Source organism: Thamnophis sirtalis, unplaced genomic scaffold (genome assembly GCF_051295495.1).
Source record: "Thamnophis sirtalis isolate CommonGarterSnake01/CBP01778 unplaced genomic scaffold, rThaSir2_p1.2 scaffold_4, whole genome shotgun sequence".
NCBI classification, from domain to species: domain Eukaryota; kingdom Metazoa; phylum Chordata; class Lepidosauria; order Squamata; family Natricidae; genus Thamnophis; species Thamnophis sirtalis.
Genome location: NW_028261384.1, coordinates 117087635 through 117101520, shown reverse-complemented (window position 1 = coordinate 117101520; position 13886 = coordinate 117087635).

The following is a 13886-nucleotide window of genomic DNA, read 5'->3' as shown; positions in this document are numbered from 1 at the left end:
CAACGCGCAAGCCCCCCAGTGTGCATGCACACATGAGAGGCACTCCCCCCCCCTCATTTTTTGCATGCTTTTTTCGCGCTCCCCAGGCTCCAGAGGCTTTATAGGAGCCTGGGGAGGGCAAATACAGTCTCCTCTGTCTCCCGGAGGCCCTCTGGAGGCTTAAGCCCTCCAGAGGCTTCCCTGAAGCCTCTGGAGGGCTTAAACTGGCCCTACGAGCAAACCGGAAGTGACTTTATGGGTGCGGCATGCCCATGCATGATTTCCCTTCAGTGACTTCCTGTTTGCTCATAGGGTCCTTTTTAGTCCTCCGGAGGCTTCAGGGAAGTCTCCTGAATGTCCCTGAAGCCTCTGGAGGGCCTAAACCGACCCTACGAGCAAACTGGAAGTGACTTCCAGTTTCCTTGTAGGGTCCTTTTTAGTCCTCAGGTCCCTGAAGCCTCCAGAGGACTTAAACTGATCCTATGAGCAAACTGGAAGTCCTTCTGGTTTGCCCATAGGACCGTTTTTGGGTGCTCCAGAGGCTTCAGGGAAGCTCCTGAAGCCTCCGGAGGGCCTCCAGGGGGAGAGGCTCTTTTTGCCCTCCCCAGGCTCCTATAAAGCCTTTAGAGCCTGGGGAGGGCGAAAAATGGCTTTAAAAAAAGCTGAACTCAGCTGGCCAGCGCAGTCAGCTGACTGCGCTGGCCAGCTGACAGGGCAACGCCTGTGGCATGCGTGCCATAGGTTTGCTATCCCGGGTATAGGTGGATGGAAGAAAGAAACAAGGATCAATGAAAGAAGTCAATAAAACTCAAAAATACAAGTTAAGAAGAATTAACATGTATATATGCACTCAAGAGAGTTTAAATTTATTAGAGGTAATCACCCAATGTAGCAGATAGATGAGTAAAATAAGAGGGTTAAACATGGTGAAACCAAAATGAAATATATTAGAAGGGGAAATAACGTAAAGAGAATTGTATTGATTTGAAATTGCTATTAGAAAGAATAGTACTATATTGTACTATATTGTGTAAATGTAGTGTACGTCTAAGTTTTGTCTTGTGTATTTTGTATGTTTGTAAATAAATTATACATATACATACATACATACATACATACATACATACATACACACACACACACACACACACATGTATGTATTGTGTCACAACCCCTGGTATACCCAAATATCTCTCTTTATTTATTTATCAGCACAATTGCAATAACACACAAATACACACACACACACACACACACATATATATATATATATATATATATACACCTCCTAATATCTAACTTTCAACAGACTAAGGATCTACAAATACAACCCCAAACTGAAGGCAAAGCAACAAAGCAAAACATAAATACATGATAAAAGGGTGTCAGCCAAAAGACTTGAGTACATTTCATAAGAAATTACATCAGAAGGAAGTTGCATTTCCTATAGAACTGCAAGTTCCTTGCAACAATGAACATTTCTATAAATACATCCACAGACATCCTCTTAAAAATAGCTGGTTCCTAAGCAATTTAGATTAACAGTATTCACAGGTAAGATGCATAATGCAGCCTCTTTAACATGTCACATGATATTATGTACACATTTTCAAAATCTGTAGAAAAAATGCTTGGTCTTCATATTAATGTACAGTAGTTAGTAAAATAGACAGTATTTCAGCAATTCAATTAAGTCCTTATTCAGTTCAAAATATTGATCCTCGTATGAAACTCTCGTTGCTTGCACAGGCTAAAAAACGTCATTAAGCCGCTAATTTATTTAATACCATACAATAAGCATGTTCTTGTTACTTTTTATCTTCTGAACTAAACACACCATTTTGTGTCTCTCACAATATCTCCCATTTTATGGTGGCATATAGCCATGAGTTTACCAAGCTCTTAGAGACCACCTAGATTTTCCTCCAGGTGGATCTGTCCTCAACCTGCTTCTTTAGATCTTCCAATGGTGCACATCTCTTCTACAACTGAGACCATCCACCTTACTGCTGCTTGTCCTCTTCTCATTCTTTCCACCTTTCCTAGCATTAATGACATCTCCAGAGAGATAGGTTTTTGCAAAATGTGTCTGAAGCAAGATAATTTGAACTTGGTTTTTCATAGCTGCTAAGAATTGACATTGACTTAATACTCAATTAAGTCAATCTTTGTGAGCTTATCACCTTCCAGGTTTGTGGTTTGCCCTTCTTCCCATCCCAGGACAAAATTACTGCAAGTCTCCCATATCTCTGAAACCCAGCAATGTGGTTCTATTGTGGGAAGCGTTTTCCATCAGCAGCACAAGTGAACTGTACAGGGAAAGAAAGTTCCATCGGTAGAGAAGCCAGCTCCTAGGCATATGAAAGGACCTCAGAAGGCGAAGTACGTGTGATCCTCGATTTATGACCAAAATTGAGCCCCACATTTCTATTGGTAAGTGAGACAATTCGGTGAATTTTGCCCCGTTTTACCACTTTTCTTGCCATACTTGTTAAGTGGATCACTGCAGTTATTGTTAGTAACACAGTGGTTAAGTGAATCTGGCTTCTCCATTGACTGCCTGTCAGAAGGTCAAAAGGCAACCTCATGACCACAGAGGCTGCAACCGTCATAAATGTTAGATATTACTGTGTTCCCCCCAAAATAAGACAGGATCTTATTTTATTTTGACACCCAAAATAAACGCTTGGCCTTATTTTCGTGGAGGTCTTATTATGTTTGAGGTGCAGGAGGCGGCAAGCGTGGTCACCTCATGGCTGCTGCTGTGTTGCAATATTTTCAGGGAGGGCTTATTTTCAGGGGAGAGCTTATTTTAGTTCATGCGCTCAAAAGCCCAATTGGGCTTATTATCCAGGGAGGTCTTACTTTCGGGGAAACAGGGTAACAACTGTCATATTGATTTCCACCAAGGTCCTCTGTTCCGGCGGGAACAGAGTTTCAATCTCATTGGTTGAAGGGTCTGATAAGTCCCTATAAAAGGGCTGCTGTCAGACTGAACCTTCACTGGATTGTACATAGTTGTTCTGTTACAGTAAAGAGCTGTTGTTGCCTTTAGCCTGAGTGTGCCTTTCCTTTACCCGATCTAACACTGGCGACGAGGATGGGATTGGAAGGCAACTAGGCGAACCAAAAAGAGCGTAGCAATCCAGCAAGTACATTCAGCCCGGAGCTCAGCATGGCTTCGAGCAGCCATTTTTGAGTGGCAAACTCAAAACTCCCTCAGAACATAAAATGGCCATGCACGCCCCACTGACTCCATACAACCCAGTCACCGAGCACTGGGAATCGTATATGCTGAGGTTCGACTGCTTCCTTGAAGCCAATAACCTCATGGGCCTTTCTGAAGGCCGAAATAAGAACATGTTCCTGGGTTACTGTGGACGGGAAGTGTTCGAAACAGCCAAAGATCTATTTGAGCCAACGCCACTCCAACCAGTCACTTGGTCAGCGCTCTAACAGGACACATTACGCTCCCAAGCCGTCTAAGCACATCCGCCGGCATGAATTTAATATTCGCAATCAGAAGGAAGGCGAATTGATCAACGAGTACGTTGCGGCGCTAAGAAAGGCCGCAGGGTACTGCGAGTTCAGAAACCTAGATGAACTCATACTAGACTGCATCGTATGTGGTGTGTGGGACATTAATTTACAGAGGAGATTACTTGCCAAATCTAATCTCACTCTACAAATTGCCTTGGACGAAGCCTGGGCATCTGAATCTGCCATTAAGTCTACAGAAACCCTGCAGCACCAAAGCACTCCACAAGACATGCAAAAGAGTGCACATGTACATCGCGAGGCTACAGAGGCCGAGGGCTCAGAAAGTGAAGATGACAGTTGCTGCATGCGCAGTAGCAGCAACAAGTGGGTGCACAAATTCAAACCATGTTTCCCACCTTACGCAAGATGCGGAGACAATGCCAAATCGCCTTGCCATTTCCATGACGCCATCTGCCAGCATTGCGAGCAAAAGGGGCACATCGCCAAGGTTTGCAGAAGAGAGCACCCCACAATGACCTGGAAGCCCAGAAGCCGACCTAACTGCCAGCAGAGGCCCAATCAAGGGGCATGGCAGCTGCCACCACAGCGCTCACAGGGCGACAACAGAGTCACCTACCACACCTCAATCCGCCAAGTCCGCACAAGGCGGCCAAAAAAGCTGAAAGTCACAGTCCTCATCGAGGGCTCTCCATGCAAGATGGAGATCGATACAGGATCATCACTGACCATCATGCCGTGGTCTACACTCAAGCAGGCTATCCCTAGCCTGAAGAAGCAGCATCTGACATCTGCCTTTGCAATTACCAGGGGAATCGAGTCCCCATTGTGGGCCAGGGCACCTTCCAGGTGCAATTCAAAAACTTCAGCGGCCAGCTTCCAGTGACAGTGGTCAGCGATGACATGCAGAGCTTCCTGAGGCTTGACTGGTTTGAAGCCCTGAGCCTAGAAGGGACTGGTATCAACGCCTTGAAAGATGAGAGCGCTGAAGAATTCATTAAGAAGTTTGAGGATGTCTTCGGCACCTGTCTAGGTAAGTATGTGGGGACTCCAATCTCTTTTAATTTGGATCCCAACATAGTCCCCATCAGGCTAAAACCCAGGAGAGTACCTTTTGCTCTCCGCCCTAAAATTGATTTGGAAATTGACAAGCTCATAGGTCAGGGAATCCTAGAGCCGGTAGATCATGCATGCTGGGAGACCCCTATAGTGACACCTATCAAATCTGACGGGTCTATCTGCATCTGTGTGGACTACAAGTGCACAATCAATAAAGTGTTACAATAAAGCACCCTGTACCCATTGTACAGCATTTATTACATTCCTTAGGCCCCGGCAAAGTATTTGCTAAATTAGACATGGCGCAGGCATACCAACTATTGCCTGTAGATGGCGCTACGGTGGAGGCCCAAACCTTTGTGACGCACAGGGGTGCATTCAAATGTAACCGCCTGCAATTTGGCGTTAGTATCGCCCCTGGACTATTCCAAAGCATCATGGAATGGCTTGTGCAGGGGATTCCAGGTATCGTCCCCTATTTTGACAACATCTTGGTATCAGCTGCAAATGAGGTGCAACTTTTCAAACTTTTAAGAACTGCTTTGACCAGAATTAGAGACAAAGGCCTCCGTCTCAAAAAAGAAAAATGCCAAATTAATGTGCCAAGGGTTGCATTCCTAGAGTACCTCATCGATGGCTCTGGGATTCACCTGACCTTTTAAAAAATTAAAATTATCCAGGACGCCCCTACAGCTCACAATCAGACGGAGCTGCAGGCGTTCCTCGGGCTCCTTAATTTCTACAGTGTCTTTCTTAAACAAAAAGCCACCATTGCTGAGCCCTTACATTGTCTCCTGGCAAACAACACAAAGTGGTCCTGGGGCAGAGTTGAAGCAGCCGCATTTGCTATGGCTCAACCTTGGGGCATGTCGACACTTTGAGTCGTTGCCCACTGCTAGAACTACTTGCTGACCCTACTCCCAAGATGCCAGTCCCTCTCATTGACTGCTTAGAGACTGGTCCTGTCTTATCTAGTGATGTTGCCCGCCATTCTGCAAGAGACTCCACGATCAAACAAGTTTTGAACTGGGTGTGGAGGGGGTGGCCCAAGGGGCCTGTTGGGTTTGATTTCAAAATGTATTATTGTAAAAGAGATGAATTGTCTTTATTAATGGCTGTTTGCTGTGGGGGGACCTGGTCGTTGTTCCATCCAAACTGCGTGTTGCAGTATTAGAGGCTTTACACATAGGGCATCCTGGAATTGTCAGGATGAAGTCTTTGGCTAGGAGTTATGTGTGGTGGCCTAACATGGATAGGGAGATCAAAGAATTGGTGGCTACCTGCACACCATGCCAGGAGTCCAGACCAGCTCCCCCAGAGGCGCCCACTAAAGAGTGGGAGTGACCTCAAGCACCATGGTCTAGGGTACACATAGATTTTGCAGCCCAGATCATGGCCAAACATTCTTAGTAGTTGTGGACACCTACTTGAAATGGCTAGAGGTAGTCCTCATGACCTCTAACATGGCAGAAGCGGTCATCATGGTACTACAGAGACTTTTCTCCACACACGGTCTGCCTGATGTCCTGGTCTCTGACAATGGGCCCCAATTCACGGCCATGCAATTTGAGACCTACTTAGCAGCACAGGGAATCAGACATGCCCTGGTCGCGCCATTCCATCCGGCCTCCAATGGTCAGGCAGAGTGAATGATGAGATCTGCAAAAGAGGCCCTATCCAGGATGGGCCCGGGAGATTGGCAAACACGGGTTGATCATTATCTTCTAATTCAACACATCACGCCAAGCGGTACTATGAGCCCCTCCGAGCTTCTCATGGGTCGCCAGCTAAGGTCCCACTTAGACTGGCTACACCCAAACTATTCTGCTACATTGCCCCCAGACTCAACAAGCAAAATTCGAAATTTTAGCATAGGGGATTCAGTTTACGCCCACAACTACACTGGGGGAACTCTGTGGATTCCTGCCACAGTGATATGCATCACCGGGCCTCCCTCTTGTCTCATAGAGCTCGAGGACAGTCAGAATTGGAGAAGGCATGTTGACCAACTCCGTGGCCGCCTCTCCAACTCCACTCTTAGGCAACCAGAGGTAACTCCTGCGTGAGTTATTTGTTTGTTTGTTTGTTTATTTGTTTATTTATTTATAGGCCGCCCTTTTCCCTGAGGGGACTCAGGGCGGCTTACAATCAAAAAAGGAAGGGGAGTGTAGGACAATACAAAAAAAAGAAATGTGCACAAAGTAAATTAGACAATAAAACTCAACATTCACTCAGCATTCGGGCGGGGCGAAATAAGATTATCCCCAGGCCTGACGGGTTAGCCAGTTCTTGAGGGCTGTGCGGAAGGCCTGGACGGTGGTGAGGGTACGAATCTCCACGGGGAGATTGTTCCATAGTGTCGGAGCCGCAACAGAGAAGGCTCTCCTCCGAGTAGTCGCCAGTCGGCACTGACTGGCGGATGGAATACGGAGGAGGCCAACTCTATGCGATCTGATGGGACGCAGGGAGGTAATTGGCAGAAGGCGGTCTCTCAAATAGCCAGATCCACTACCATGGAGCGCTTTATAGGTGGTGAGTAGGACCTTGAAGTGCACCCGGAGACCAACAGGTAGCCAGTGCAGCTCACGGCCAAAGCCATACCCAAAAGGAGCACAAAGTCATTCCTTCCACAGCCAACTCAAACTCAAAGTCACCGGAATACTTATCTTCTTGTGTTGCAGGCTTAGCGTAACATACGCTAATCAGCATACGTTAAAATAGTCTTCATTGGCTTGTTTGTTCTCTACTGCAAAGCGACTAAAGAGGGATGCAGTGGCTCAGTGACTAAGATGCTGAGCTTGTAGATCAGAAAGGTCGGCAGTTCAGCGGGTCGAATCCCTAGGACTGCATAACGGAGTGAGCTCCCATTACTTGTCCCAGCTTCTACCAACCTAGCAGTTCGAAAGCATGTAAAAATGCAAGTAGAAAAATAGAAACCATCTTTGGTGGGAAGGTAACAGCGTTCTGTGCAATTTTTTTAATCTTTAATTTTTAATCTGGTATGTGAGTGCATGGGATTGTCTGGGATGGTGTGAATGACCTCACTTTTATTATTATTATTGCTGTAATCTGTGTTTTTAACTATTCTGTGAGGACTGTTTGAGTGAGGGCCTGGGTATGACTGATTCGGAGGACCTGCCGGGGTATGCGGGGGTCATCGAGGTGGTTGGGGGGACTACATCCACAGGAGAGGGTCGGAGCATTGCGGTCATAACAGGGAGAGGCAGATATGGCGGGGACTTTAGGGCTGGCCATTACCGGGGAAGGAGGGCTCGCTACATCACAGAGATCCCTCCTTCCGGCCCTATGAGTCCCACTCCAAGGTCAGATGGCACGAGTAATCAGGACCCTGGTCTCAGGCTGCTGTCGCTAAATGCCAGGTCTGTTGTTCACAAGGCTCCCCTCGTCCGGGACTTAATTTTAGACGAGAGGGCAGACCTGGCATGTATTACTGAGACATGGCTGGGCACGGAGGGAGGAGTCCCCCTCGTAGAGATGTGCCCAGACGGATTTCAGGTGCTTCATCAGCCGAGAGCCCAGGGAAGGGGTGGCGGTGTGGCTATTGTTGTCCGGGAGTCTTTAGCACCTCGTAGGATTCCTGCTCCGGAGCTTGTCGGGTGTGAGTCTCTACTGGTGAGGCTGGACCTCAAGGGTCAAGTGGGTCTGCTGCTAACGTACCTGCCTCCCAACTGCGTTGCAGCAGCCCTCCCCTCGCTCCTCGAGTCGGTAGCCGAGCTAGCAATTGAGTTCCCTAGGCTCATGGTTCTGGGGGACTTCAATTTGCCTTCGCTCGGTGAACACTCTGATGGAGCGCAAGAGTTCATGGCTTCCATGACAGCCATGGGCTTGACCCAGGTAATCCGAGGCCCAACCCACTCAGCGGGTCACACTCAACCTCGTATTCCTCTCGGAGCAGTGGATTTGTGATCTTGGTCTGAGAGGTAATGAGATCATACCCGTCGTGGTCAGACCACTGCCTACTGAGGCTAGACTTCCGGAGGCCAAACCCCCACCGTAGTGAGGAGGAACCGACCAGGTGGTTCCGCCCCAGGCGACTTATGGACCCCTTAAGGTTCCAGACGGAGCTTGGGGTTATTCCTGATACTCTCGCCCACAGTTCGGCGGAGACTCTTGTTGCTGCCTGGCACTCGGCAGCATCAGAGTCTCTTGACCGGATTGCGCCACTACGGCCCCTCCGGGTCGGCGGATCCCGGAGGCCTCCTTGGTTCACCGAGGAGCTCCGGGAGATGAAGCACCAGAGGAGACGCCTAGAGCACTTGTGGAGGTCCGATAGGTCCGAATCGAACCGAGCACTTCTGATAGCATGCACCAAGGAATACATCCGGGCACTAAGGACAACTAAAAGAACACAAATTGCCACCTTGGTTGCGTCCGCCGAGTCCCGCCCAGCCGCCCTGTTTAGGATAACCCGCTCCCTCCTAAATAGGAGGGAGGCAGGGGACCCCTTACAGGGTAAGGCTGAGAAGTATGTCCAGTTCTTGGCGGACAAAGTTGCTCGGTTTCGGTCGGACTTGGACTCCACTGCCGCAGATCCAGCCGAGACACAGGGGGATAACTTGGCAGACCATCTCTGGGTTGAGTTTCAGGATGTTGCCTCCGGGGATGTGGACAAGGCTATGCAAGCTGTGAGCGCCTCCACCTGTATACTGGACCCGTGTCCCTCCTGGCTGGTTGCCAACAGCAGTGAGGTGACACGAGGCTGGATCCAGGCGGTCGTTACCGCCTCCCTTTGGGAGGGGCACTTCCCCGCCGCACTTAAAGCGGCGGTGGTGAGACCCCTCCTGAAGAAACCATCCTGGGATCCAGCCGTTCTTAATAACTACCGTCCAGTCTCCAACCTTCCCTTTGTTGGGAAGGTTGTTGAGAAGGTGGTGGCCTTCCAGCTTCAGTGTACCTTGGAGGAAGCTAGCTATCTTGACCCCTTCCAGTTCAGCTTCAGGCCCGGTTACAGCACAGAAACCGCTTTGGTCGCATTGACCGATGATCTCTGGAGAGCCAGAGATGGAGGCCATGCATCCATCCTAGTTCTCCTTGACCTCTCAGCGGCTTTCGATACCATCGACCATGGTATCCTTCTGCGACGACTGCGGGAGGTGGGAGTGGGAGGCACTGTTTTGCAGTGGTTCTCCTCCTACCTCTCAGACAGGTCGCAGTCGGTGTTGGTGGGGGGGCAGAGATCGTCCCCGAGGCCCCTAACTTATGGGGTGCCACAGGGTTCGGTCTTATCCCCCCTACTATTCAACATATACATGAAACCGCTGGGTGAGATCATTCGGAGGCACGGGATAAAATACCATCAATACGCGGACAATACACAGTTGTATCTGTCCACCCCGTGCCAACTCAATGAAGCGGTGGATGTGATGAACCGGGGTATTGAGGCCGTTAAGGACTGGATGAGAGCTAACAAACTGGTACTCAACCCAGACAAGACCGAGTGGCTGTTGTGTTTCCCTCCCAACAATTTGGCCAACGTTCCATCACTCAGGCTGGGGGGTCAAAATTTATACCCCTCAGACAGGGTCCGCAACTTGGGAGTCCTCCTGGACCCACAGCTGACTTTTGACCATCATTTGTCAGCTGTGACCAGGGGAGCATTTGCCCAGGTTCGCCTGGTACGCCAGTTGCGGCCCTACCTGAATCGGGAGGCCCTCACAACAGTCACTCGAGCCCTTGTGATCTCCAGGCTGGAATACTGGAATGTGCGCTACATGGGGCTGCCCTTGAAGAGCATCCGGCGACTTCAGCTAGTCCAGAATGCGGCTGCGCGAGTGATCGTGGGCGCACCACGGTTCGCCCACATAACACCGATCCTCCGTGAGCTGCGCTGGCTACCTGTTAATCTCCGGGTGCGCTTCATGGTGCTACTCACCATTCATAAAGCCCTCCATGGTAGTGGATCTGACTATTTGAGAGACCGCCTTCTGCCAATTACTTCCCTTCGTCCCATCAGATCGCACAGAGTAGGCCTCCGAATTCCATCCGCCAGTCAGTGCCGACTGGCGACTACACGGAGGAGAGCCTTCTCAGTTGCAGCTCCGACGCTTGGAACAATCTCCCCATGGAGATTCGCACCCTCACCACCGTTCAGACCTTCCGCACAGCCCTCAAGATCTGGCTATCCCGTCAGGCCTGGGGATAAGACCCTAACCTCGCCCCACCCGAATGCTGAATGAATGTTGCGTTTTACTGGTTTATTTTTTTATTCACATTTTTTTCTTGTGTTTTGTCTTGCACTCCCTTCCTATTAATTGTAAGCCGCCCTGAGTCCCCTCAGGGAAAAGGGCGGCCTATAAATGTCAAATAAATGACTAAAAATGACTGTGCACCTTTATTCATGCCAGCCACATGACACAGAGACGTCTTTGGACAGTGCTGGCTCTTTGGCTTTGAAATAGAGATGAGCACCACCCCCTAGAGTCGGTACGAGGGGAACTTTTACCTTAGAGCGACTAAAATGAATCCAATCAGTAACCTTTAAATAATGATAAAAAGCAGCTTAGACAAGCAGCCTACAGTTGATAGAAAAGCATAGGAGGCAGGATATAGTCAAAGGAAAAAGTATTTCAAGCCTGCCATGTACATTTTGTGATTTTACAGTGCCACCTAATGGCCATAGTGGTTCATGGGAGGATTTCACCATAATTGTGATGATTCCCTGAGAGTCTTCTAATCTAGTGAGGGCAGTCAGATGTTGTTACTTGCTGAGGCCATCTCATTTAAATTGCAGGTAGCTTTCCCCAGCATTTCTTAGAGATGGACCAAAGAATCTGCCAACAAGATTGATTTAATCAGTTTAGTTTAAGTAGATTCTGATATGAAATGGCCACTTTAAAAAAAATGCTGTAGTTACAACGATGCAGAAGCATTGGGTCAGTCAGCCCTAGCAATGAGAGCCTTTGACAAGCCATCACCTTTACTCTGGGAAGAGATAATACATCTCCGGCCAGGCCTATTACAGCAATGAGCTTTATTCCCTCAAAAGAAAGGTTGACAAGGCAGCTTTCAATCCACATTGTGGATTGAAAAATCAAGACCTTGCGGACATACATCATCCATGGTCTTCTGAAGCTAGAAAGACCTTCACTGTTACGATTGGCCTCCTGGTTTTTCAGATGACCGCAATGACAAGAGACTGTTGTAGTATCAGAGAAATGGACAGGGCTGATGTCCTAAAGGGGCTTTTTGCAAAAAAACAACTGGACTTCTTAGTTTTCTTTGAAAATGTTTCGCCTCTCATCCAAAAAAGCCTGGATGATTGAGAATCTCCAAAGACATTTGGATAGGGGTGATGTTTTCTGCCCAATTGCAATCTTTGTGTTTATGTGGTATGAGGGCAGAAGGCATTTGAGAAGAAAAATTACTCTCATTCTTAAATCCTCCCTTGGGGGAAATAAAGCCAAAAATTGTAGCCCGGCCCTTCAATCATAGAATAGTACATTTCAACAGATGTGAGAGATTGCAGGGAAGTGACGGACAGGAAGAGTAGTTTTATAGCATCCAAAGGAAGTGAGGCTATTGGCAGCAATCCAGCTCAAATGGGGGAAACTCTGGGGAAAACCATTTAAAATATTCCAAGAAGCTTCATTTTAAATGACTATTAATGAGGTTGAAAATATTCTCTTGTAATTATTTAACCCTACCCTCCTCCAAAACGCCCCCAACTAGCATTAAAGATTAAAATATGTATACTTCTGATTTCTTTCTTTTGCCCAGTGTGATGCTTAGTGTTACTTTTAAAAAATGTTCATAAGAATTTCCCAGCCACATTTATAGTTAAAGAGAACTTTGAGTGATTTGAAATGCTTCTTTCCAGATTTCTCTTCATCTGAGTTGAGTTGCAGCTCATGAAATAAGTTAACCCTCTCAGTCAACTTCTGTGTGAGAGCACAGTCTAATTGGCCTCCACACCCTCTGAAAATCATGAGAGAACAGGGTGTGCTTTCAAGAGTAGTTGTTGTGGGGTGTTGGTGAACATTGATATGTCACTCAAAATCTTGTGATGTATCTCACCTTTGAGACATGTCATAGGTTCACCTTCACTATTCTGAAAACATCTGCATGAAAAGTCAGGTCATCTTTTTTAGCCTTGACAACTCATGTGGAAAGCAGACCAGTGTAATACTCAGAGTTTTAAACCACCTGTGAGCTGCTCTTGGCAGAAAATTGGCGGACCATCTTCGGTTCCAAAGTGTTGCATTACCCCATCCTTAAGCAGTGGGAATTGCACTGCATTCTTTAAAAAGTCACTTTTTTTGCAGTCTCAAACTCTCCTTTTCTTTCCCATGAGTCCCAATGTTTATGCTAAAGTAGCACCCAATGAAAACACCCATGCCTGAGCTCTTGCACTTTTTACGTTGTGCTTCGTCTTGCTGGGCTGCTAATCCTTTTCCTTTCTTTTGAACTGTCCACTTCTTACGGGAAAATGCCTCCCTATTTGGCTGCTGTACTGTTTGCTTGTGGCTTGCAGAGTTTCAAAACTACCTGCCTCTTCTCGCCCCTGTGTGAAGATTGAAGCTTTTTGGAAACTCTGTGGTATTGACACTGGGAAGGCGATTCAAAAGCAGGCAGCACAGATGCCTGCAATTTTGCTAAGCAGTTTGCTCTTCCACATACAGTAAAACTAGCTTATGAAGAGTTATACCCTTGAATCATGGCCTTTGGTTTTATTTCCAATAGTGGTCAGGAAAACACCTGACGAAACATTAAAACCAAAGAGCAGTTTTATTCATCCTGTGCTATTAGTAGAGGGTTTTGAACAGTAAGAATTCCAAGGTAATAACTAACATTTCCTATCTAGTATTTTTACTTAGAAATTGTGCATTTCTCCAGTTTTTCCACAATACTTAAGGGACTGGAATATTTATAAAATTCAATGGAGGCATCAAAAACAGTATTTACTGAACTAGCACATGAATATCCATTTAATGTTAGATATGCCTGCATGAAGAACCAAGAGAATTGATGGTGGATGGCATGATAAACACAGGATTAGAAAAGGATCAGAATTAGGTGTTTTTTGCACCAACCTGAGTACATCTCTTGGAACCAACTCATACTGAAAGTTTCTACAATGTGAGTATAAACTGGCAAATAGACAAGCTTTATAGAGGTGAGCACTTTGTATAAAACAAGCAAAAAGCCAGAATGTTATGGTCCTCACCCGTGAATTAAAAAAACCTGAAATTACTTCCTTAACAGAGGCCAAGGAAGAGTTATAAAAAAATTTAAGTCCAAGCATTGGATGTGTTCTTAAGAATTTTACAAATGAACAACAGTGGGGACGCGATAACTCAGCAGTTAAAGACACTGAACTTATCAGCTAAAAA